Source organism: Podarcis raffonei, chromosome 1 (assembly GCF_027172205.1).
Source record: "Podarcis raffonei isolate rPodRaf1 chromosome 1, rPodRaf1.pri, whole genome shotgun sequence".
Taxonomy (NCBI): Eukaryota; Metazoa; Chordata; class Lepidosauria; order Squamata; family Lacertidae; genus Podarcis; species Podarcis raffonei.
In genome coordinates this window covers 61,836,557-61,861,466 of record NC_070602.1, presented here as the reverse complement: position 1 = coordinate 61,861,466, position 24,910 = coordinate 61,836,557, and positions in this window count along the sequence as shown.

The following is a 24,910-nucleotide window of genomic DNA, read 5'->3' as shown; positions in this document are numbered from 1 at the left end:
TCCCCAGGCAGGATTGGGCAATTGGCTGAGGTAGGCGGAGACCTCCAGGTATCCAGCCTGGGGAAGGCGAAGCCAGCCTGTAATGCCAGGAGCCTCATGGGGTCCGGGGGGGGGGCCTGCGCATGACCACGCAAAAGGCGCCCCCCCATTTGATGTGGGGAGCGGTCATTGTTGGTGGAGCAAGAGATCAGAGGTCCCAAGGCATGGGGACAAACAAGGGAGGACACCTTCACCCTGGTGTGGCTCCCCTTTATTACATACACAAGGCAGCAAGAAAACTATTTTATGTACAGCTAAGCAAATCCATTTTTGCTAAACAACTTAGGTTGCAGTGGTGTCCAAAAAATTTTCAAAGAGGGCCAGATTTGATGAAGTGAAGGGCCATGAGGGTTTTTTAGGGTTAAGGTTGTTGAGGTTTTCTTAGGATTTTAGCCCAGGAAATAAATTGCCACAGGGGCTGGATTAAACCAACAAGCGGGCCGGATTAGGCCCCCGAAATGGACTTTGGACAATCCTAACCACTAACCACATTATGACTTACTTCTGAGTAGACATGGCTAGGATTGTGGTGTTAGTGCAACACTATGTTCTCTGCTTCCCTGAAAGCAAAATACTCTTAGTAATTCATCCATCATGGAGAAGTCAAACACAAACAAAAGCTCCCCTTTATTACAGCAACTGATCTAATGATTCTCTCTCTGTGTGTGTGTGTGTGTGTGTGTGTGTTGTGTGTGCAAATGTCCCTTACAGTGGAGGACAAGGGGAATGTACGTGTCACACTTTTCTAGATCTTGGTATATTATGATATTCTGCTTTTATCCAGGAACCTTCCTGCAAGGTATGCCTCTTAATTATACAGGTACAGAAGAGAAGGTTTTTAGAAGGACAGGTAAAAACCTCATTTACATGGCATTAGGAAACCAAGAACAGCAAAGCCAAACAGAGTTAGTAACATGGTGGTAATCTGCAATGTCATTAGGAACAATTGCACTACTACTCAATGAGTTGCTCCAGGGCTGTGCTATAATTTTCCCCCACCACCAACAATTTATTCTAATTCAAAAACTGGGAGACATAATTAAAATATGACTAGCAGCAGTTTAAAACCTTGGGAGAGAAGTACATCATGATGGATTTATACCAGTTAGGCCTTTACTGGGAATCGGATGCCTTTCGGCTATGGTGCAATTAAAAAGAAAAAATCTTGAGTTGTGGTTTCTTTATCCATTAATCTTCCCAGGGCCTTTTTCATGGTAGGACTATGAACCAAAGAATTTCAAGACCATTTATCATGGCAAAATGATTTTTGAATAAAACTGCAAAAGGCTAATGAATTTGCAATTAGGTTTAATGATGGGCTGTCTAAAGCCATTTCTTAAACTAGCCTGGTTTTTGCAGTGAAAATACAGTGACATTGTTTTTCCAGAATACTATATGAATAAAGGTGTAAATTAAAATACATACCTGGTTTCTTACTCTAAGCTCTTTTGCAGTGGAATAAGAATCCCTTGTTTAGATAGTTGCTTTAGCAGATAAACAGTGACACCTATGTATTTTTTCCTCTGTGTCTCTCTCACACACAAACAATGAATACAGGTTTTAGTATTGGGAATTCAGAATTCTGTTCTGGAAATTCTTGTGTCTGCACTGTGGTCAATTATGTTTTCAACAGATGTGCCTATGTTGATATAGGATCAGGAAACACTGGGAATTTCATGGAAATGGATCCAAGCCCCCTGGAATAATGTGAAAGATGGCAAAGTAATTGCTGGTGAAGAGGTAAATAGTGGAAATTGCCTCCTTCCTTCTGCCCACAAGAGCTACTGCTGGATTTCAGGTATTTTCATTTTCAGAAGGGCAATCTATGATATTTGCATTGTACTATTTTAAGCTTTCACAACAAGCCATCTTCTGAAATCTTAGCAAAACCCATAGCTGGTGGGAATGAAATAGGTATAAATCAAACAGACTTCGGTGTGTACTCTGCCTTCAGACTACAAAACTTTGCAACTATGAGCAAAAATACCCTCAAGGAAGTCAGGCACCCCAAGCCAGCAGGGATGATGTGCATATATACAAGTGATGCTCATGTACATGCTGATGCTAATGCACATTGCTTTTTTCCCCAGTCTTCCCTGAACTTGAGGCAGGTGTAGATTGATGGATGGCAAAACACAGCCCCATAAGGGGCCTGGGAGTGGCTCCCCCTGTGGGATAAAGCCATAGCAGTAGCCTCCTGGCAAGGAAGCCATTGCTGCTTAGTGGGAAGGATGAGGTCAGGGTTGTAGCTGTGCATCAGTAGATTGATCAGTAGATAGATCTAGGGCACTAGATTGGCTTTACCGGTGCACCTGCACAGCCTTGCTGTCTCCACTGTCTCCCTGGTAAGTAGCAACAGACCTGCTACTGCAAGGATATTGTCATAGCTCCGTTGCTGCTGGGGCCATTAGTAGCAGTTATCAACACATGACTAGAATGGAGCTAGGTAAGCTGTTTTCATGTGCATTCACAGGATTTTTTTGGGGAGAGGAAGAGTAAAACTTTGAAAGGGAGCAGGCTGATTTCTTACAAAAAGATTGAAAAAAAATAGTGCCTATATATTTTGCCTTGTATCTCAGGTTCTACAAACTCTTGACATCTTTTAAGAAAATGAAATCTAGAGGTTATGGTTCATCTGGGGGGCAGCTGTCCACCCATGCCTAAATGATTATACAGTTTTGAGGCTACAAGGTTCATGCCTCATTGCACACTAAAGGTACAATGAACAAGCTACATATATGGAATCATATCTAGGGGCACGAATTAGAGTGAACAACAGATCATGTACTGAGCGGAGGAAGTACAGCAAATAGTTGCCCAATGTTTTAATCAGTTTACAGAATTTTTTAAAATAAAAGTCTCTGTGCTTGAAGCTAGGGAAACTGAATTCCTGCTGCATGTTTCAAGGCTTTGTACTGCTCTTTAATTGCTTAAAGCGGGATATTACGTCAATGATACAAATATATAATATGGCAACACACATTCGCACTCATGAGGGGGGGAAATGAAACACTGCCTAGCAACTTGATGCGGTGTCTGCCTTTTCTGCTCCAAGTGCAGCAAACAATAATTAAGGGTGCAGTCTGCTTTAAATGTGAAATATAGGGTTTCAAATGCTGTGAACTAGAGAACTCCTTTCAAATGTAAAATTAATGAAATTTTGTCCTCCTTCCCCCCTTGATTTAGCTTCGTTTGTTAAAGTAAGATAGATGCTGCTATTTAGTCTCATTCATTTCTGCCACAATAGCATTAAACAGGAAATGAGTAATTAATGGAGTTTTCTACCACCACAGTGAAACAGGGAATGTATCCATATACCCCTATTAATAATATGAGGTAAGAGAGGTAAGGAAACTTTCTCAAGGTGATATTGGTAGCCTGCAGCCCAACTCAAATTATTATCCAGGGTTTGGTGTCTTTTGACCTATCAGTTTTGCCATAATATATTCTCCTTCTTCCTCCCTCCCTCCCTCCCTCTCTCTCTTTCATATTACCATTACATTGTTTCAGAAGGTGTTTTCTCATAGCATGTTTTTTCTCTTTGTCTGTGCCCTTCAGGGTATTATTTGTGCACAAAATTAAGTATCCAGAAACTGACCTCCAGATATCAGCAGAAAACAACAAAGGAAAGATAAATATCAATCACTGTGACTCCTCTTTCGAAATGAATGCAAGGCACAGTGAAATGCATTATCTACCTTCAATTTTCTTTTAATGTTTTCTCATACTGATAATGAGAATTCCAGTTAATTCCACCACAGAGTTTGAAAAGGGGAGAGAGTTGTTGTTTAAAAAAATGCTTGATTTGTATTGTGACCCCTTTTCTCATTTCTAAGAGGCTAACCAATTGCAGATGACTGAAGAAAACATCCTATCCATTTTGGGGGTAGCAGCTTAAATTAGAAACATTGATTCTCAGCTTATTACATCACAATTGCAACTTTCTCAACACGGGGGCTTTCTTGACTACTAATCACAGATTTCCAGGATCTGAAACTTAAGTAAACAGAAACGATTTCTCTTGCTTGCTCAGAGCAGGTCAGCAGAACATATAGCCTACCAGTAATGTGTTGTAGTTTTTGGAGACTTGATAGACCAACTGCATGTGCTGTCTTTGCTTGGGATTGCATAAGGAATAAATAAATAACTTCACTTTGTCAGATCTCAGGTTGTGCAGTCCGGCTTTAGAGTGAACAATCATGTGATTTCCCTATACAATTGATTCTGTTGTAGTGAAGCAGTCATTTCTGATTGATTTTTAAAGAAAGATAGATAACCCATAAAATATGTCTGAATAAGATTATTTGAAATAAATCACACTGCAATATGGTCAATCCTGGAAAGATAAAATACAGTTGCTGGATCACAATTTTAAAATGGAGTGCAGTAGTACCTCGGTTTAAGAACAGCCCTGTTTACGAACTATTCGGTTTACGAACTCTGCAAAACCGGAAGTAGTGTTCCAGTTAGTGAACTTTACCTCAGTCTACAAATGGAAGCCGAACAGTGGAAGGGCACTGGCAGCAGGAGGCCTCATTAAATAAAGTGTGCCACGGTTTAAGAACAGCTTTGGTTTAAGAACGGACTTCTGGAACGGATTAAATTCATAAACCGAGGTACCACTGTACTGAAATCCCTCCTCAAAAAAGCACAAGGAGGCTACATCTTCAACTGGATGTCCTTTGATAAGCTTTCAGATAGCTAAGCCACAATCAGACACATGCTGGCGATGCGAGAAGACCATTTGCAGCTCTGTGTGGCCACCTTTGGAAGTTCACTGCTGAAACTTAAGTTTACACATATGCCTGCCAAGGGCACTTCCAGTCTGTCACTATTTTCAAGTGGATCACAATCTTGCACATTCAGAAGCTGCACAAATATATAGTCGTACCTTGGAAGTCGAATGGAATCTGCTCCGGAAATCCCTTCAACTTCCAAAACGATTGAAAACCAAAGTGCAGCTTCTAATTGGCAGCAGGAAGCTTCTGCAGCCAATCAGAAGCCACGGAAGCCCCATTGGATGTTTGGCTTCAAAAAATCATTCAAAAACTGGAACACTCACTTCTGGGTTTTGATCATTCGGGAGCCGATTCATTCGGGAGCCAAGGCATTCGAGATCCAAGGTATGACTGTAGTTGATTGGCAGTCCTTGCACAACAAACCCACCCCACCCCCCAAAAAATGGGCCTCCCAACTAAAAAGAGTGAATGTTCATCATATCCCTGTAAGCAAATCAGTAAAGAAATCAGTAAAGAAATCATCGGGAATCACCCCTAAGTTAGAGCACACCTTAAGAAGTCAATATTAATTTTCTAGCAGACTTGTTCTAATATTCCACTCCAATATTGAACCCTAATAAAACTACCCTTATGGTTTAAGATGTAATCTTTGTCTTTGAGCTCCAATAACTTTTAAACTCATAAATGTTAACCTGTTTCAGGGCCTCCTGTCAGTTTTAAGGGCTGGTGAGAAGCACAATAAAGGACCCACAGCTATAGTCACAGAATATTGATACTTAGCACTGGTATATACAGCTGAGTTTATCATCTCTTTCTGAGATACATAAGCAAACAAAGGATAGTGTCAGCAGGAGTTCAGGGTATCTTGATATGGCATGGGATAGAAAGTTAAGGAAAGCCTTTCTTAGCCATCCACCGTCATGTTAACTATCCAAATTATGAAAACAGAGATCTCAATATTGAGGAATGGGGGGGGGTACCTTAAATATAGATTTTTTTCTTAGGAGGGGGCAGGGAATATTTTCAAGCAGACCTTACAGATGGGGGAAAGTGAAGACAATAGAGTAGCATCTGTTTAGAGACAGAAGTCCCCCATGTTTTTTTTTTAATTAAAAAACCCCTGTATGGGATGAAGAAAAGCTTGATGAACAAACATTAGGCAAATTTTTAGACATAGCCAGTTTATTTATATACCACATTTTTAAAAAATACATCTGTGTTGAAAGCAGTTGATATAAACAGTCTGAAAATAATAGATAATAACAAGTACAACATCACCACAACTTAGCACTAAAAATAACTAACAACTAACTTCATTTAGGGACGCAGGTGGTGCTGTGGTGTAAACCACTGAGCCTTGGACTTGCCGATTGGAAGGTCGGTTGTTTGAATCCCTGTGACGGGGTGAGCTCCTGTTGCTCTGTCCCAGCTCCTGCCAACCTAGCAGTTCAAAAGCATGCTAGTGCAAGTAGATAAATAGGTACCGCTCCGGTGGAAAGGTAAACGGCATTTCCGTGCGCTGCTCTGGTTTCGCCAGAAGCGGCTTAGTCATGCTGGCTACATGACCCGGAAAAACTGTCTGCGGACAAACACTGGCTCCCTTGGCCAGTAAAGCGAGATGAGAGCTGCAACCCCAGAGTCATTCACGACTGGACTTAACTGTCAGGGGTCCTTTACGTTTATCTTTTTTTAAAGTTCATTTAGTATGCAACAATGCATCAAAATTTAAGTGAGCATAAAACTAACAAGTGGGAAAACCCAATAACCTCCTATTCCAAAAGTAATCCCAGAGCTGATAACCTTATTATCTAGAAACTCCTCCCCACCTTATCCCTCAACCCAAAAGTCCCCTCAGAGTTCTTGTGGAATCAGCTCCCTTATTAAGGCTCCTGGGACTGGCAGGTAGGCTAAGGCTGGTAGACATTGCCATTCTCCCAGGACCAGCCCTATGATGTGGCAGAGTGAGACAGCTGCCTCAAGCAGCAGCTGTTGAGGTGCAGGGAGTAGCCAGAGATATGAGTGCCATGGGGTCTGCATACCCGCCAACATTTCTCCGATGAAAATAAGGTAAAGGTAAAAGAACCCCAGACCATTAGGTCCAGTTGCGGACGACTCTGGGGTTGCGCCACTCATCTCACTTTATAGGCTGAGAGAGCCGGCGTACAGCTTCTGGGTCATGTGCCTAGCATGACTAAGCTTCTTCTGGTGAAACCGGAGCAGCACACGGAAACGCTGTTTACCTTCCTGCCATATATTTAAAAAAAATAAAAGAAACTTCCCTATTCAGGGCTGCCTTCAGATGACTTGGGAGTCCCATAACTCCATATCCTGCAACATTTCTCTGATGAAAATAGGGATGTCCTAAGGAAAAGTGGGACATTCTGGGATCAAATCAGAAACTGGTATGGCTTCTGTAAATCCGGGACTGTCCCTGGAAAATAGGGACACTTGTATGGTCTTGGCCTGCCCTGTGCCTCCTACTCTGGTCTGCTGCCTTCAAGCGCAGTGAAAGGCACTGTCTTTTCAAGAGTACTGGAGTAAGATTCAACTACTAGTACGATTGGCTTCTGTATGCATCATGTTGCCCTTTGCCACAGGAAGAAAAATGTCTTTAACTGGTCTTTCATTTCTCTGGTAGCAAACACATAATCTCTCTCTCTCCCACCACCTCCCTCACTTCCTAGGTTCCTGTTACTGAACTCTGGCTTTGGTTCTGTAGTTTTCAATGCCGTTCGAGCATTCTTAATGTAGGGAATTTTTTATAATATCCTTTCGGATGAGTAAACTGCAGGATAAATGGCAGCTGTTTAGAATATGCAGCACATGAATCTTTAAAATCAGAGACCTGGTAATACTAGGAAAAAGCATTAGAGATTAGAGACATTACACATTATCATGCCCATTTATTGCATAGTGATTTGTTTTTATTTTTTTATTAGTATATATTTTCTTCCATTTATATGCTGTTCTTTTTCTCCATTGCAGAATCCAAGGTCACATACTTATGGCTGGCAAAGTCTCCCATCCAGACACTGACTAGGCACATGCCTGCTTCTCTTCGACACGTGGTCTCACGTGCTTTCAGACCATACCCTAGGCACGGGCACTCCCTTCTGTTTATATTTTATTAATGTATTTTTAGCATGCCTTTCAGAGCACAGCATGGCAAATAAATTTGGCAAGGCAGTTAAATTGATATAAAATAATTATATACATTATAGCAATTATACCCCCAGTTTAAAAACAGTGAAGTTTGGTAAGTATCATTTGTCTCATACGTTTAAATGTAACAAAATTGCTCCCATAACTGTAGCCTTTGGAGCATATTTTTCAACAGCAGGAATTATCATGAGAAGGGAAGGAAACCATGGATACCCAATATGTTGGGTTCCGCCCAGCGCAAATTTAGCTTCCCAGGTAACCAGATGTTTGGTTTCCTTTGGTTGGGGGAGGAGAGAAGGAAGTTAAAAGAGAAACCTTCCACTACCCTGCTACAGCATTTTCATGACTAACAGGTGTGCTTAAAGCAATCTCTCTTTTAAATCAGCTTTAATGTTTATTTCTAATTGCAAAGGTCTGCAGCAAATAATAAATTCATCTGGCATATATATTTTAAAACCGGTATTAAGAATAGTTGATTACCCCACAGATATTAATCCCTCATTTCTGCGACTCACTCGCATTTCATCTTGTCTTGCTAATAAATGTAGTGGCATTTATGTTTAAGTCAGCCAGCTACAGGATATGTGGCATTACGTATTTTATTCATTAATGGATATTAGCAAAGATGGTTAGGAAGCACATCTTCATCCTTCACGTATCTTTAATATTTTCTCTAATTGAATAACGAGATGGATCTCTTTAAAATTCCTTTGCATATTCAACCAAAGGCCTATCTTAAGCCATATTTGCCACCATCAGTGCCATGCAGCCTGTGGAGAAATAACCTTTTAAAGTGTATTGGAATACAGTGTATACACAGTGTGCATGGGAATGTTTGAAGGGTTCAATTTAAAATGCTAAGGGTGATCTTCACCTAACCAGAGCCAATGAAGCTTTGCTCATTGTTTTCTCTGTGTGTCCCCCATGCCACAGAAATTGACTCAGGAAAACCCCCAGAACAGTGCATGGGGGAGATGGGGGGACATTTTCTCTGGCAAACTGGAATGTTTGTGTAGGCAGAAGAACTGGAAGAATTTGATTTTGAATTCCACCCAAAGTATGGGGGAAATTCTGGGGAATGCTGGGCTCTTTTCCTACTGAGTTAGAGGATTGTAACATTTCACTTCTGATTATTTCGCTGGATACAAAATTTTGGTCACTTATCAGATGGGGAAAGTGATCTGATGAGGAGGGTAGAATAAATGGGGCAGCTGGTGTTTTGCATATTATTTTGTTTTATTTTCAATTGTGTTTTTCTTATCACTGATATGTTTGCCACCCTGAGCTCCTTTGGGATGAAGGGTAGGATAAAAATAATAATAATAGATCAATACACATTAAGTTCTGAACCCAACCCACTTTTCTAGTACCCTGAATTCCTTATCACTACTGTTTTTGTGGTCATGTGGAAACCTGTCAGTTTCATACCATTGTGAAGAGGTGGGAAAAGGTGGGAAGATGCTCAAAGCAGTCTTAATATTGTCATACACACTGATCAGATCAACATTCCGCTTTGGGGGACTCTGTTCATCTCTGATTCTTGTGGCCTTCTCCCAAGTATCTGATAATGGCCACTGTCAAAAAGAGACATACAGCGCAATTCTGGGCAACATGCTGTTGTGCTTAGGGCTTCCCTTCCCATCTGGTTGGCTGTGAAAGCAGGTTGCTGGACAATAATTAGTTCACTGCAGAATTAATATTCTTTATGTCAGTAATTGTGCTCAAATGTAATGGACAACTAGTAATTTCCCAACAAGAATTATTTCAGTTCTTTCACATCAATAATATTGCTCAAATGGAATAGAAAACACTGGTAATTTCCAATCAAAAATTCTATAATTAAACACTTTTCCCCCCCCAGTAGGCACAACTTAGTTGCTTTGATTAATTTGGTGATCATGGAGCTTTCTTCCACAGAAATGAATGTGTTTGGGATTCCAGATCAGAAAGAATGGGATGGTCCAAAGAAAGATAAAGAAACTCATTAAGCTCTTGAACTGTACTCTGAAAACCCTTTAATCTCAGTAAGACACCAGGTTGCTTTATTTTCTGCAGGTAATGTAACTGTACAAGAATGCTTCTTAATTCCTTTGTGCCACTTCTATGGATGTGAAATATATTTACGTGCTATTAGATCATTAGAATGAGAGGTAGAGTCGAAGGAGATCCAGATTGTTGTTTGTAGGCCTCTAGGGATTGTGCGTTCTGTGGGAGAGTGATTGGCAAAACTTCCTACCTCCAGTAAAAAGTATGGAGAAGGTACTGTGCATAGACTTACTTTTGTGTGACCCAAACACTTAAAAATTAAATTAAGGATATGCAACTGTTATGGCTGACACAGTTCTACAGCTTATGGAACGTACTCTGACAGTCAGAGGTTGAGGAAAATGCTGTGGGAAATTGAAAATAAAACTCAGAAGCAAAACTATAAATTGCTGATTATTCTGTTTTTAGATATCCCATAACAGCTGCTCCAGGAAGAACTTACACTGATAACCATGGCTCAGCCCCCATGAATACAATACTATACAGTCGATTCATGAATCAATTTTCAGAGGTAATTCTTTCCTGCATTTTCCAGAGTATTTTTTTCAATCTTTACCCCACCCCCACCCCCACATCCTGAGTGGTTCAAAATGTTCCCTTGCCAAAACAACAACAATACATTTTTTTAAAAAATTGATGTTCATAGTTTTCTTTTCTCTATCTCTCACTGTCCGAAGGCTTGCTTCTTCTCCAAGTGATTCCGGCCAATCAGGAATCATGTTGTATCCACAATAAAGTCATAGCACTACAAAGCTAAACATATTAGGCTTTACTGGGGTCACATTTACTGGACACATTTTGAATTTTGAGAGAGTGCTGGGGGCTCCAGTCACAAAATAGTTGCTGTGGAGGTGGAATAATGAAAAATTAAAGAGACAGCCACTCCTGACAACCTTATGCTTACCACGGACGGCCAAAATGTACAAGCTGTTCTCACCATGTTCCCTTTCGTTTCAGCTGCCCATGAGTACTGTGTTGATGACCATTGTGGTATACAATAATATCCCCTAGAATAAATGACGACAATTATTGCCTTCACTCTAAATTGGTGGGTTGTTTGGGGATGGGTTGGAAAGAGAAATGGAAAGCATTCCAGTTGCTGAGGCAGTAAGGGATATCTGTCATGAATATGGTTTGCCCGCTTTTGAGAACATCAACAAATTGCCCAAAGAGGAGACAATTTCTGTAATGACTGAAGATGTTCACAAAACACCCTCCTGAATACTTAGCCCTACTTTTCATTCAGCTTCTCTTATTTATAGCGTTCCGTAACCTATCACTAGATCCTTCACATACGCAATTCACAAAGATGTATAGCCCTCAAAGCAGACACTGAGGTTGATGTGTTTTGTTTTCCTTATGGCAGTAGATCCAAGATTGATGGAATTGGGTCAAATGAATTCATTGTTAAAACTCACTAAAAACCATCAAACTTTTACAAGGGTAACTGCATCTGCTAATGAGATCAGATATTGCATAGCAGTAAATCAAGACTAGTAAGATTGGAATTTGCTATCAGTAGCAATGCTGCTTCAAAATACTAAAACCAGCACAATTTAATGTTTTCCTCGCACATCCTTCTATTGCAGAGAACATTTTTAAGAAGCAATCAGAATATTTAGGCTAATCTTTGCAGTGACAATACCGAATCTCGAAAGGCTTTTTTTTGGGGGGGGGTTAACACTTTGTCACACTGTTGTTTTTCATACTATTGACCACAATTGGTACAAGTGAATGAAAAATATGGTGCTAGTTGAGGGCTTTTCCATTATAAAGCCAGCAATTTTAAGATTTGTATTCCGTGTTTTTCTTATGACTAGACACAGACTCGGCAAGCAAAATCTATTTCATTTAGATTGCACTTTCAAGTCATTCTGGAGTAGGAACATTGTGGCTTTTAGCCATAATATGTCTTCTGAAACTGTTTTGTAGCATTTATCTCTATGATAGGTATGTGCTACTGTTGAAAGAAAGAAAGAAAGAAAGAAAGAAAGAAAGAAAGAAAGAAAGAAAGAAAGAAAAGTGTGGGGCATTTTCTTTTTTCTTTTATTTGAGATGCTATGAATGAAATGCTACTTTATTTGCATAGAGATTATTTTTATGTACTTTTAAATAAAGGTAAAGGGACCCCTGACCATTAGGTCCAGTCGTGGCCGACTCTGGGGTTGTGGCGCTCATCTAGCTTTATTGGCTGAGGGAGCTGGCGTACAGCTTCTGGTCATGTGGCCAGCATGACTAAGCTGCTTCTGGCGAACCAGAGCAGCGCACGGAAACACCGTTTACCTTCCTGCCGGAGCGGTACCTATTTATCTACTTGCACTTGGACGTGCTTTCGAACTGCTAGGTTGGCAGGAGCAGGGACCGAGCAATGGGAGCTCACCCCATCGTGGGGATTTGAACCGCCGACCTTCTGATCAGCAAGCCCTAGGCTTTGTGGTTTAACCCACAGCGCCACCCACGTCCCTTTTAGAAGTGTTATAATTTGGACAATTGTGCATTTTCCGGGTTGACCCTATTGGAGGCTTGGATCACAAAATATAGTTTTGTGTTGGTGACAGCGAGGTACACAAAGAAGAGCGCAGGTGGTGCAGCAATCTGGCCTAAATCAGGCCCCATGCTGTCACATGACATGAAGAGGGCTGGCTGAAGATCCAATGGATCTCAGGCTGGGTCAGCCCCTTCCTGACCTCAAAAGACTCCACTTTTTAGCTGGCTGTCACCAACAGGGATCCTGCCAGTAGCACATTTGCCTTCCTGCATATCATTAGATGAATATAAGCCCTCTGGATGAAAATAGCGATTTTGCTAACCCAAAGTTGCATAACATTACGTTTGTCCTGCTAGCATTCCAAACCTTAACAGCTTATGTCACCAGGAGCAAAGTCTCTGAAAGACAGCAATCATTCAAAGTCTTACATCCTCTAGTTTGCCAGGTAAAGAAAAGTCTGTAAAAAAGATATACAGAAGTCTGTAAAAGATGTTAATTTACAGTGCAAGCCTAACTATATCTACTCAGAAAGAAGTCCTGTTGAATGCAATGAAGCTGACTCCCTGGAAAGTGGGGTTAGGGTTGCAGTGTTAATATAACTTATTTTTCTTCATTAGGGTCTTAGGGCAGGAAAAGCAGAATTCTGCACCTCTAATATATGTGAAATGTTAATGCATTGCGCAGCATGTGAAGGAACCCTGAGCTGACATTACATAATCAGTATCCAGTGGGCAACATACAGTCATGCGCCAGAGCATTTCATTATCCATCATTGTGCTGGTTCCAGCAAATATTCACAGCAAAGATGATTGAATTTAAAAGAATGCATTGAATTCACAATGCGCAAATTTAGACACAAAACCTCTCTCCTTATATTTTCAGCCATTGCTTTCCAATGCACTGGGAAGTGGTATTTCACATAATCACTGTGTGACATTAAATTAGATAATCAGGAATGTGGAGTTGATTAATTTGGGATTGGCTGTGTGTCAGATTTAGCACAGCAGCAAAGGCAAATGGCATCAGTGCAGGGGCGCCCACACAGTCCTTGCCTGCCTCAGAGTGAAATGTGTCTCTCTTTGGCCACATTTTCCTCTGATACCACTGGCAAGGGACGTGGGTGGCACTGTGGTCTAAACCACTGAGCCTCTTGGGCTTGCCAATCAGCAGGTCGGCGGTTTGAATCCCCGCAACAGGGTGAGCTCCTGTTGCTCAGTCCCAGCTCCTGCCAACCTAACAGTTCGAAAGCACATCCAGAAGTGCAAGTAGATAAATAGGTACCACTCTGGCGGGAAAGTAAATGGTGTTTCTGTGTGCTGCCCTGGTTTCAGTGTTCCGTTGAGCCAGAAGCGGCTTAGTCATGACCCAGAAAAACTGTCTGTGGACAAACGCCGGCTCCCTCAGCCTATAGAGCGAGATGAGTGCCGCAACCCCAGAGTTGTCTGTGACTGGACTTAACTGTCAGAGGTCCTTTACCTTTACCTTTTTACCAGTGGCATGTGGCCCTTGGAAGTTTTCCCAGAAACAAATGTGGCCCTCAGACTAAACTGGCTCCCCACCTTATCAATAGAGGTTCCTGTCCATTACACCATACTCCTTGAATGTTTGAATTGCTTCATAGTTTCACTGCCAATAGTTCAAACGTGTTTTTTTTTAAAAAATAAACAAACAATGGGGGGTAAGGAACATATATAAATTGTGAGGGATAGGCCATGGCAGCAGCCCTTTGTGAGAGAATAGACCCGGTGTTCATTGCCATTCTGAGTTGTGTTTGGTAACTCTATAGATGTTTCACTAAGGGTCTGGATGTTGAACAATGTGTGAAGAACTTCAGACTCCATATATGCAAGGGTTTAGTTGAGCACCGCCCTAAAATATTTCTTTTGCATTCCATTAAAGTAGCTTTGCCAATCTAGTGAAGTAACATATGGTTATTAATGAATTTATCACCATTAAATACTAAACTATATAATGCATTTGTTATGTCACTATCCCATTTACTTCGATATGCTATGCTATCTACTGATAGCAATTTTTGGGGAAGGGGCATGCAGACAGAGTTCCCAACATTGTGTTTCCCCCGATGCCCCTGGTTATGTATCCACAGCCCTGAACAAGCGTCTTTATGAAGGAAGATGGAAAGGGAGTGGGGATCTAAAATCTAAGAAAGGAAATTAAACATCAGCTTCTTGAAATGAGACCTATTTTCAGAATTCACAATTGATATAATGAGATTTGGAATACATGCATTTACTCAAGGTAGACTGTCAAGCAGGAGGATCAGATTCAACCATTAAGTCAAAGTGAAGTTATTTGTGTATCTATAGATAAAATGCTCTCTGTCTCCTGTTGGTTGAAGACTTAACTGGGTAAGACTCAATGGAAATACTTCATTAAATTCTATGTGTATACCAGGAATTATAGCTTTGCTTCTTGCTGCCCTTGTGATGCCCTTTTTGACGTTCCTTTTTAAGTATTCATGAAACGTAACGTGTAAAATCTGGCGGCAATTCTAACTTGAAAGAGCCACTGAAGACTACAGCTTGTTCTCAGCTTGCTTTTCTCTGTTTTTCTATCAGCTGAACTGCAGCCAGTAATAGCATTGTGAGCCAGAATTCCTCTACTGCTCTCAGAGAATCCTTACAATACTGATACATGGTCTATTTATATTTTAATGCCAGGCACAGTGCCTGCTATTTCAGGTAAGTTTTTATTGGGGATGGATCCAGTCATTTATGAGATAAGTTCAACCTTAGTTGAAATCTAATATAACTTTGCTTTTGTATTTCTCTAGTGAGTGAAGTCATTTAACTAAGTCTATAAAGAAATGCAGTGTGGGGTGACTTACCTACACACAAGTATACACATACCAGCCACATTTTTTACATGAATTGGCTTCATCATATTTTGAGTAGCTGTGTTTCTGTTCCATGTTCCTGGGCATGGCTGATCTATGAGGCAAGAGCCTTTTTAAGCCATCTGTGAAGAACCCTCAGTACATGGGCCTACTTAGGCCTGCAAACCCATTTTCCTCAAACCAGGGTCACTTGTGATGTCAGGTGTGGGACAAATAAAGATACAGTTGCCAAGGAGCAATTGGGAGTTTAAAAAGTGCACTCTTGGTTGTTCCTTGGCAAGCAGGGTTTGCTGACAGCACTGATGAGTAAGTTCTTCTTTGCTTATTTGCAGGCATGGTTTGCTTTAAACTAGGCTTCCTCAAACTCGGCCCTCCAGATGTTTTGAGACTACAGTTCCCATCATCCCTGACCACTGGTCCTGCTAGCAAGGGATCATGGGAGTTGTAGGCCAAAAACATCTGGAGGGCCAAGTCTGAGGAAACCTGGCTTTAAACCATGCCTACAAAAGACTTTAAAGACACAAGCAGAGGGGGAAAAGCCAGTCAGCTGAGGGAAACTGTCTGTTTGCAGGTGCCATTTGAATCCCAACCACACCTACAAATAGTTAAAGCGGGATTCTCAGTCAGTGCTACAGGAAGCTCCTTTGAAGCTATCACCTGGAAACATAATGATATCAGGTTATTGCCAGGTGGGCAGCCCTACCTATCTGTCAAAGTGGCATACCAGGTAAGTGGGGTCAGATTGTAGCACAGTTCCCTAGCCTTGCACTAAGCATTTCTGCACTAAACGTTTCAACTTGTGGACAAATTTGCCACAAGTGATGCTTATATTACTTTCATTTTCATAACAGTTCTTTTCACCTAGCTATTTTTGAAACCCAGGATGGTTTAACAACTGCCTGAAAGCCTGTGACACATCCTTTTGTTTTCATAGATTCTTCCTTCTAACTTGTTTTACTGCACATTAACAGAACTGTTAAACTTCCTCTCACTCTCACAGATGCAGGCAGCACAGATCCCATTGTACATTTTTTGTGTTTTGAAAAAGAGGATTTTTTTAAAAAAAGAAAACAGAGTAGGCAGAGGCATTGCAAGAAAATAAATGTTAAAATATTAACATTATCTGAGGGTCAAAAAATAGAAATGAGTCACAATGAGTCATTAGATAAACCACAGCAGTTTTTTAATCTATATACAGTGGTACCTTAGGTTACAGACACTTCAGGTTACAGACACTTCAGGTTACAGACTCCGCTAACCCAGAAATAGTACCTCGGGTTAAGAACTTTGCTTCAGAATGAGAACAGAAATCGTGCTCCGGCGGCGGGGTGGCAGCGGGAGGCCCCATTAGCTAAAGTGGTACCTCAGATTAAGAACAGTTTCAGGTTAAGAACGGACCTCCTGAACAAATTAAGTTCTTAACCCGAGGTACCACTGTAATAGCAGGCATGGGGGGGGGGACTTTCATGAAGACCCTGGAGATGACAAAGGAGGTTTAACCTGCAGAAGAAGAAAAAAGAGCCGGTCTCATGCAGTTTGTTAAAATGAAAGATTAGTTGATTTGGGCAGCAGTTTGCAAACAATGTTGTTACGCTGCAGGTCACTATCTCTGTAGGTTTCCCTGAAATCATTTTGCATCCACTTACTCAATTAAGTCTTGTTTTACTGGAGAGAACAGATGGAAGGTTTTCTGAGCCCTAACTGCAGATGCCAGGGATCCAACTGGAGACCTTCTGCATGCAAACATGTGCTGGAACTCTGAGAAGAAGCCTGTCTTGGAAGGAATAGCCTGGCGGTCACACTGAATACCTGGCATTGTGGTGATACAGTTGGGACTAACACAGCTGAAACCTGGCATGGAAGGAGGCTTCTACTGATGGCCTGAGGATGGGAGGGATTCCAATACTAGTCTGTAGGTAGAGGCCAACTGTACCTTCAGTTGTTTTTACTGCCGTTTTGTCATGTAGAACTTTGTTTGGTTATTTGTGACTATTAGAAATTATGCTTGAAACACAAAAACAATCTGTAGATGATTCTTCTTCTTTGGCGATCACCCATAGCCGAGTAAGATTGTCTTCCATAAACATGGTTTTAACATGAGTTCGTAAGTGACTGTGGAGGCCAATTCTGGATCCACTCGTCCTTCCACAGTGGGGACATTGGTTTCCAGGTGGGAGTTGATCATGGTGTGGATTTGCCAAGCATGCCTTCTTCTTAGCACATTTCTCCCTTGCATCCTGAGTTTGAGTGTCTTCAAAGCCCATGACACCTTTGGTAAAGGCTGTTCTCCAACTGGAGCGCTCTGAGGCAAGTGTTTCCCAATTGTTGGTGTTTGTACTACATTTTTTTAGACTTGCCTTGAGACAGTTTTAAACCTCTTTTGTTGACCACCAGCATTACGCCTTCTATTTTTAAGTTCGAACACATTATTGGGTGATTGGGCGAGAAATTTGATTCAATTTGTATTTAAAGGCAAACTTACCACATTCACTCTTCTGAAACAAAGTGCAAAGTGGAACACACTGAACCTTGGAAATTAACACTTTTCCAAGTTTGAGGTGCAGTTCTCTAATAAATGTTTGCAACAATGCATGCATTAGGAAAAAGTGGGTATAAAAAGGTATTCATAGAATTGTAGAGCTGGAGGGTCATTTAGTCTGCTCACCTGCAAATCAGGAATATTTCGTGAAAACAACATACAAAAATGCATTATATTAGGGAAAGTTGCTTGCCAACATGCATCTAAGAGTCAAAACTGCATACAAACATATGCTTATTGGAATAGATTTGCACTCATTTTTTTAATGAGGATTTTTCCTTTAAATCACAAATCATGGCAGAAAAGTGAAGAACTAAGTCTAAGACCAGGGGAAAATGAGAAACTTGCAGAACAGAAATGGGCAAAGTTGTGCAACCATAGAAACTGGGGTAGGCGAAAGCAGCTCTCAATGCAGTTAAATGATAGTTAATATACATTGCATCAGAATAATGCTCCTTTATCTTCTCTCAGAATACAACAATGTATGGAGAAATGTAAAACTGCTTCCTCTCATTTTCTATCAGCATGGCTATATTTTGTTTAAAGATTGGTGTTCAAATGTGATCTGCATGAGCTCAGCTTCCTTGACTAGCGGCCAACAGAGCAGAGATTCAATTAAGAATCAGTCAATATGCCTGGTGCACTGAGGCACAACCACTTGTAGAGCAGTTCTACGCAAACTAGCTTAGGTGTATTCTGTTGCATTTTTAAAACCCCAAAGTAGTAAAGCTAACTTTATTTCAGAATTATTAACTAACAGCAACTAGAAGAAATATCATTTTAATCCATACTTTAGCCCTGTATGTTTTGTGTGTGTGTGTAAGAGGAGGGAGGAGAGAATGCATATATATATATATATATATATTTGTACCTTGGACATAATTTCAGAACATCAGAACATCAGATATTAAGAAGGTACGTTCTGAATACTTGTTTGTGGCCACAATTTCCTCAGCATTTGGCACAGAATGGGGCCTTAGGGAGAAGGGCAGGTAATAAATTGCTATGATGATGATGATGATGATGATGATGATGATGATGATGATTTAACCATAAATACGATATGTACACGATAAAAATCATGACTACCCTATATGTCTACACAAAAAGCAGACATGTTGGTCCAGAATAAGAAAATCCATATCACAGTGATAGCTTTTTTCAGATCTATCAATATTTCACAAAGTGGTGTGCAAGTTTTTGAGTTCCCCAGAACTCTTCATCAAGCTAGATGGTGTACAAAGGAGGGGAGAGAATAAAGGTTGGCTGGTGGTAAAACCATGAGTCTGTTTTTTGTAAAAGTCTTAAGACCATACATTCTACATCTGTACAATTACTATAGAGTTATCTAGGTTATCTAAGCTAGTAAAAACAAACCTTATCTGCACTTGAATCTTTGCGTAGGAAATAACTACTAATCCAATGACTTTTACAAACTGGCTTTTGCATTAAATATGTATAAGTCTCTTCAGTCTGGGATAGACTGTAAAAGCACAAATTAAACTGGAGCTAAAATACTTTGTCAGTTTAAAATTCTATTAATGCCTTAGCTTGCTTTCCAGTTACCCACTCTCTTTATGAAACCAAAGTATAATTATTAGAATAGAAGCTGAAATCTTGTTTTTTCCCTCCCTTTTAGAGATTTAACAAAGACTTGTCCTGTTTTTTAGTCACTTCCTTGATGAGAATATTGAGATCAGTGGGACTCTTAAAAGCATTTTATTGCTAGATAAATACCCCTTAATGATACCATGGATTTGCCAATGCATTACCTCAACTGTTTTTATTACTTCTACCGCAAACAAGGGGGAAAAGAATGGCAAGTCAATTGTGAGAGGAAAGTGACATCCTAAATCATGTTAATAGGCAGTCTCCTAAATAATTCATCCCACATTTTTTTTTAATTATAGGCACTTGATAGGTACAATGTGTGTCAGAGTAAGTAGCAATTCAGGTTGCCTCCAGTATTTGCAAAAAAGATCCAAGCACATACAAGAAATTTAGATTTGTACAGTTAAAGAGTTCTGTTACACTAGAGCAATACATTAGACTTTTTACAGTTAGGTAAATGACAGGGATTTGTCACAAGGGCACAAGGAGAAGGGGACGGCAGAAGATGAGATGGTTGGACAGTGTTCTCGAAGCTACAAACATGAGCCTGACCAAACTGCAGGAAGCAGTGGAAGACAGGAGTGCCTGGCGTGCTCTGGTCCATGGGGTCATGAAGAGTCGGACACGACTAAACGACTAAACAACAACACCAACAAATGACAGGGAATCACCAATCAGAGTGAGAAGGACAGTGAAGCAGCCACAGGTAAGAGCAATAAGGGTACCAAACAAGATGTTTAAAAAGGCAGATATTTTCACAAAGTACTTTTTCAGAAATTCTTTCTATTCCACACAAATAATTTCTTTTCACACCGCTAAACTTGAAAACAGAAAATACTTGACGTAGTGCTATTTTTCTAGAAAAAGAGGTGCTGGAGCTCACCATGAATACCTCCGTAGTTCCAGCACCTCTGAGGTGGGCGCCATTGACATTACAAGATAACAGAGTTCTGGCAAGTTCCGGCAGAAGAAAAGGCCCTGATTTGACATAGGCCTAAAGAACTCCTTGGAATGTTTTGAGTGGTTCAGACTTCTTTCATCAGAAGTAAAAAGTTTAAGCCAGGAAGGTAGCTTAAAGTCTGGAATCTTTGAAAGCTACTTTTCACATGCTTCACATGCCAAGTTCAAGAAGAGGTTAGGAAGGTATTGTTGTCTCCACCAATATCTGCAACCACCAGCTGAGAAGCATTTGTAGATGGGCAGAAAATCTTCCAGCCTTGAGATTTAAGCTAAGTTAACCCAGGAGCCCGAGATGACAAAACAGCTGCCTCCTTTCCATTCAAGGTCTTCAACCTAGGTTGCCTATAGCTCCAAATGTGCACCCAGTTCCTATTACTTTTAGTTGAGATTTCTTAAGACATGTGTCTCAGTTTGAAATTCACCCACAATGTTTGCGTTAGGATTTCAATTCAGTCGCTGTGTTCAGCAGCCTACATTTGCGGTAATGGTTCTGTTGGAAATGGCTCACAATTACTGGGTCCCTGTAGATTACCTGAGTTTTCCCTGCTGGGCTTTGAGTCACTTCTGCTGGGCTGCCTGACAAAATTGAACCTTTCTTCTGTTAGCATTCTGAATCCATGGCATGTGTTTGACAGCGGAAGTCTTACAAATGATTGGTGGAAGAGAACACAACTTGACATCTAGGTTGAGCACAATGTTTGTCAGGCAGAAAATCATGCTTTTGATGTGAAAATTGGATCAAATTAACACAATATTCACTATACAAAAATCAAAGACGGTTGTATAAGTGTGTTTTGATAATAGGCCTAAAGCCACATACTTGCCCATCCTTCTCCTCCAGTCTTAAATTTGTTCACCTGGAGACGTGTGGGGCAGCTTCATTAAAGAGCTCAAAGATGTTTGGTTCCAAGGGAAAATGGATATAAACTAAGCAATTATCAATTCAAGAGCTGTAATAATGTTCAGAGGAAAAGAACATCAACTCATGATGTCAAAGCAAGAGAATCTCTGAAAAATGGAAAACAAACCAATAATCAAGTTGACTATTGCTTTGACGCAGTCAGTATGGAACTTCATGTTACATACAATCCCATGATTCCCCTTTGGGATCCTTTTATTAGATTTATATGGTGCATAGAAGCATGGGGAGGTGTTCCCAGTCAGTGGAGGCCAGCTTTCTCCAACCTGGTGCCTGCCAGATGTTTTGGAATATAATTTACATCGTTCCTGACCTTAGGCTGCAATCCAACCTTCTGCAGAGTGAGTGATGCAGTTGATAGTGGCATAAATTGGCAAATGATCTGGCCTGGTAATATAAGGGATCTTGAAAATAACAGCACAATCCTAGGCACATCTACTGAGAATTAAGTCTATTGAATTCAGGGGCTTACTCCCAAGTAAGCGGGTTTAGGAATAATAATAATAATAATAATAATAATAATAATAATAATAATAATACCAAATAGTGAAGCTATACCTTGAGTGGTTTTCTAACTTTCTGAAAGGAGAATTCTATTCTTTTGGAGCCACTTTCAGGCAATAAACAACACACCTATGGGAAAACTGAAAATTGCAGTAAACAAAAACTTAACTATTTTAGACCTAACTGTAAATTTTAAACAAGGAGAACGGCACTTAGGGATTTTTGAAATATTAACTGGTTTATAGATGCTTATAAATAAATACATTTTAATAAAGAAATAACAGAGAGCACGATCCAAGAAGCAATGTATGTATTCTGGAGGTTTATTAACTGTGGCAGTCCAAAAGTAAAATCAGCAACTCTCTCTTTCGTATGCAAAATTCCCTAAGAAGAACTAGGGGGCCCTTTGCATTCCAGGCAATAAAAAAGAATAAAATCAGAATAAAAAAGTATAGGAGTGCAAAAAACAACAACACTATTCTGAGGACAAGAAAGAAATGATTTTGATAGAGCAGATTTGATTTCCACTCATGTACATGTCAACAAAAAATTCAACAGAATCACCATGTTTGGGCAATTCAAATAGCTGTCCTGTCACTACTAATGTAAACGCTGTCAAACGGTTTCTCCATCTTTTAAATTGTGCAAGATTGATGCTCCAGTCCCATGCTGTGGAGATTCAGCAGGTGTTTGTGCTTTTGACTTTCAGGCATCTCCTGAAAACTACTTTTTCCCCTGATAGGCTTATGCAGTTGCATAGAATTTTCTTGAGCAACCCAGTTATGCTGATGATTGTCCTGTATTGCTTTTAATATATATTTTAATGGTTTTACACATGGGCTTTTTTTTTTTTTACCAGGCACTCGGCAAAAACGTGTTCCTGTACCTTTTTAAAATGTAATAACTTTTTTTGTTGTTAGCGGGGGGTGGGTGGGAGGGGAGGGGCTGGAACGGCTATACGCCCAATGCCTGAGCCAAAAAGCCACCTATATTCAATAAAGTTGTGGCCATTTCTAATCCAGACCATTGCATACTTGAGTTTATTAATCACATTTTGCATTAGCCACTGCATGGTGGGGGGAGGTGGCACTGCGACTGGGTCCACAATAAACTAACTTTGTGATGAGTTCCCCCCACACACCTTTTTCAAGAAAAAAACTGGTTTTTCATTGCATTATATTTTCTGACTGTGTGGTATACTGGGTCCTCCCTTAAAGAGGGCACGTGTTGCGGTGAGACCTGGCAACCAAACCCTGTGTTGTGGGTAGGTACGTTTGGATAGCCACAACACCCAGTTGGTAGGTCCCTTGATCAGGCCAATGGGACACAGGCTAAACGGATCAAGGGACCTATATATACCTATGCACGTGACCCAGAGCTTCCTCTTTTGGTGTGTGCATCAGAACACCCACCCACCTCTCCCTATATTTAGGGCTTGCGTGCTTGACCTTGCTATGCCTTAATGTGTCTTCTGTCGTTGGGACAGGGGCACGGCTGATTGGCTGCTGCCATTTGGGTTTCGCCTGCCGCGTAGCAGATCGTCACAACTTGTAAGGTTGCGGACAGGCTCTGGTTCAGGTGATAGGGATGGTAGAACGCTCTCGCCATCCCTATGTGAAGGGTATTCCGTTAAAGGAATCCAGGGACTCAATGGTTTGGTGGGGGGGTTGTGCCCATGCCTGAGTCCAGGGGGACACCTTGGTGGTGGACATAGCGTGTTCCCGGCTTTCTTCCTGTATGGGTGTTCACCCTTGGCTGACCTATGCTGGTGCCCTGGGTCAGCGCTGCCTGCAAGGGTGCAGGGAGCTAGTCGAACCAGAGCCTATGCAACCACTCACTTGCTGTAATCAATAAAGTTGTGGCCTAAATTCTGCTAAAAACCAAGCCAAAATTTGAGTCTTGTCTGAATTTATTTAAGGGGGAGGTTTAAAGGTCTGAACATGCAAATGAATACTTTTATACATACATACATACATACATACATACATGTATGACTTGATTAATTGGAACTAGCCATTTCCGGAGCTGTTCTCACACACCCATTCACATGTTCACTGACTAGTGAAAGGACACTCAAAGACACACCAGCTAAGGTCAGCGTGCCCCTCTGACTATGTCACCAGCAACTGCCCATTCAGCTGAACAAGTGAAAGGTGCCCTTGTGCATTTCCATGCATTTGGAAACCCCAATAACATGCCACTGTGTTCAACTGAAAGCACAAATATCAGGTAGCATGGCCAGTGAGATGCACCACTGGGGTATGTGGCAAGCCAGCATGGTTCTGCTGTGTCTTCATGCATTCAGTGAAATCGTTTTTGTGAAAAGGGCTCTGGTTAAGGACAATTCTGCCTTCGCCCATGAGCCTCAAAGGCCACCTTCTCAAGCCTTGAGAGCCTTTTGGGAGGCCTGTTCCATGTGCCCTCAATGAATGATGATAGGCAGGGAATCGTTAGGGCCTTTTCAGTAGTAGCACCCCACTTATGAAATAGCCTTCTTCAGTAGGCTCATCTGATGCCACATTTGTAGTATTTTCAGTGCCAGATGAATACCTTTCTGTTTTAAGTAAGTTAAGTAATCTGGGCTTCTGTTTTTAAATCTGTTTCCAATTTGGGGTCTATGGTGGGTTCTGGGGTTTGTATGTTTCTTTGTCTCTTTGTTGGTTCCTCCCCCCCATTTTCCATAGTTTCATGGTTTACTTTCACATAAAAAGAACAAGTGAGACCCCAAAAGATTTTTTGTTGTTGTTTAGTCGTTTAGTCGTGTCCGACTCTTCGTGACCCCATGGACCAGAGCACGCCAGGAACTCCTGTCTTCCACTGCCTCCCGCAGTTTGGTCAAACTCATGTTTGTAGCTTCGAGAACACCGTCCAACCATCTCATCCTCTGCCGTCCCCTTCTCCTTATGCCCTCCATCTTTCCCAGCATCAGGGTCTTTTCCAGGGAGTCTTCTCTTCTCATGAGGTGGCCAAAGTATTGGAGCCTCAGCTTCACGATCTGTCCTTCCAGTGAGCACCCCAAAAGATACTTAAGCTATAACTTTTTCAG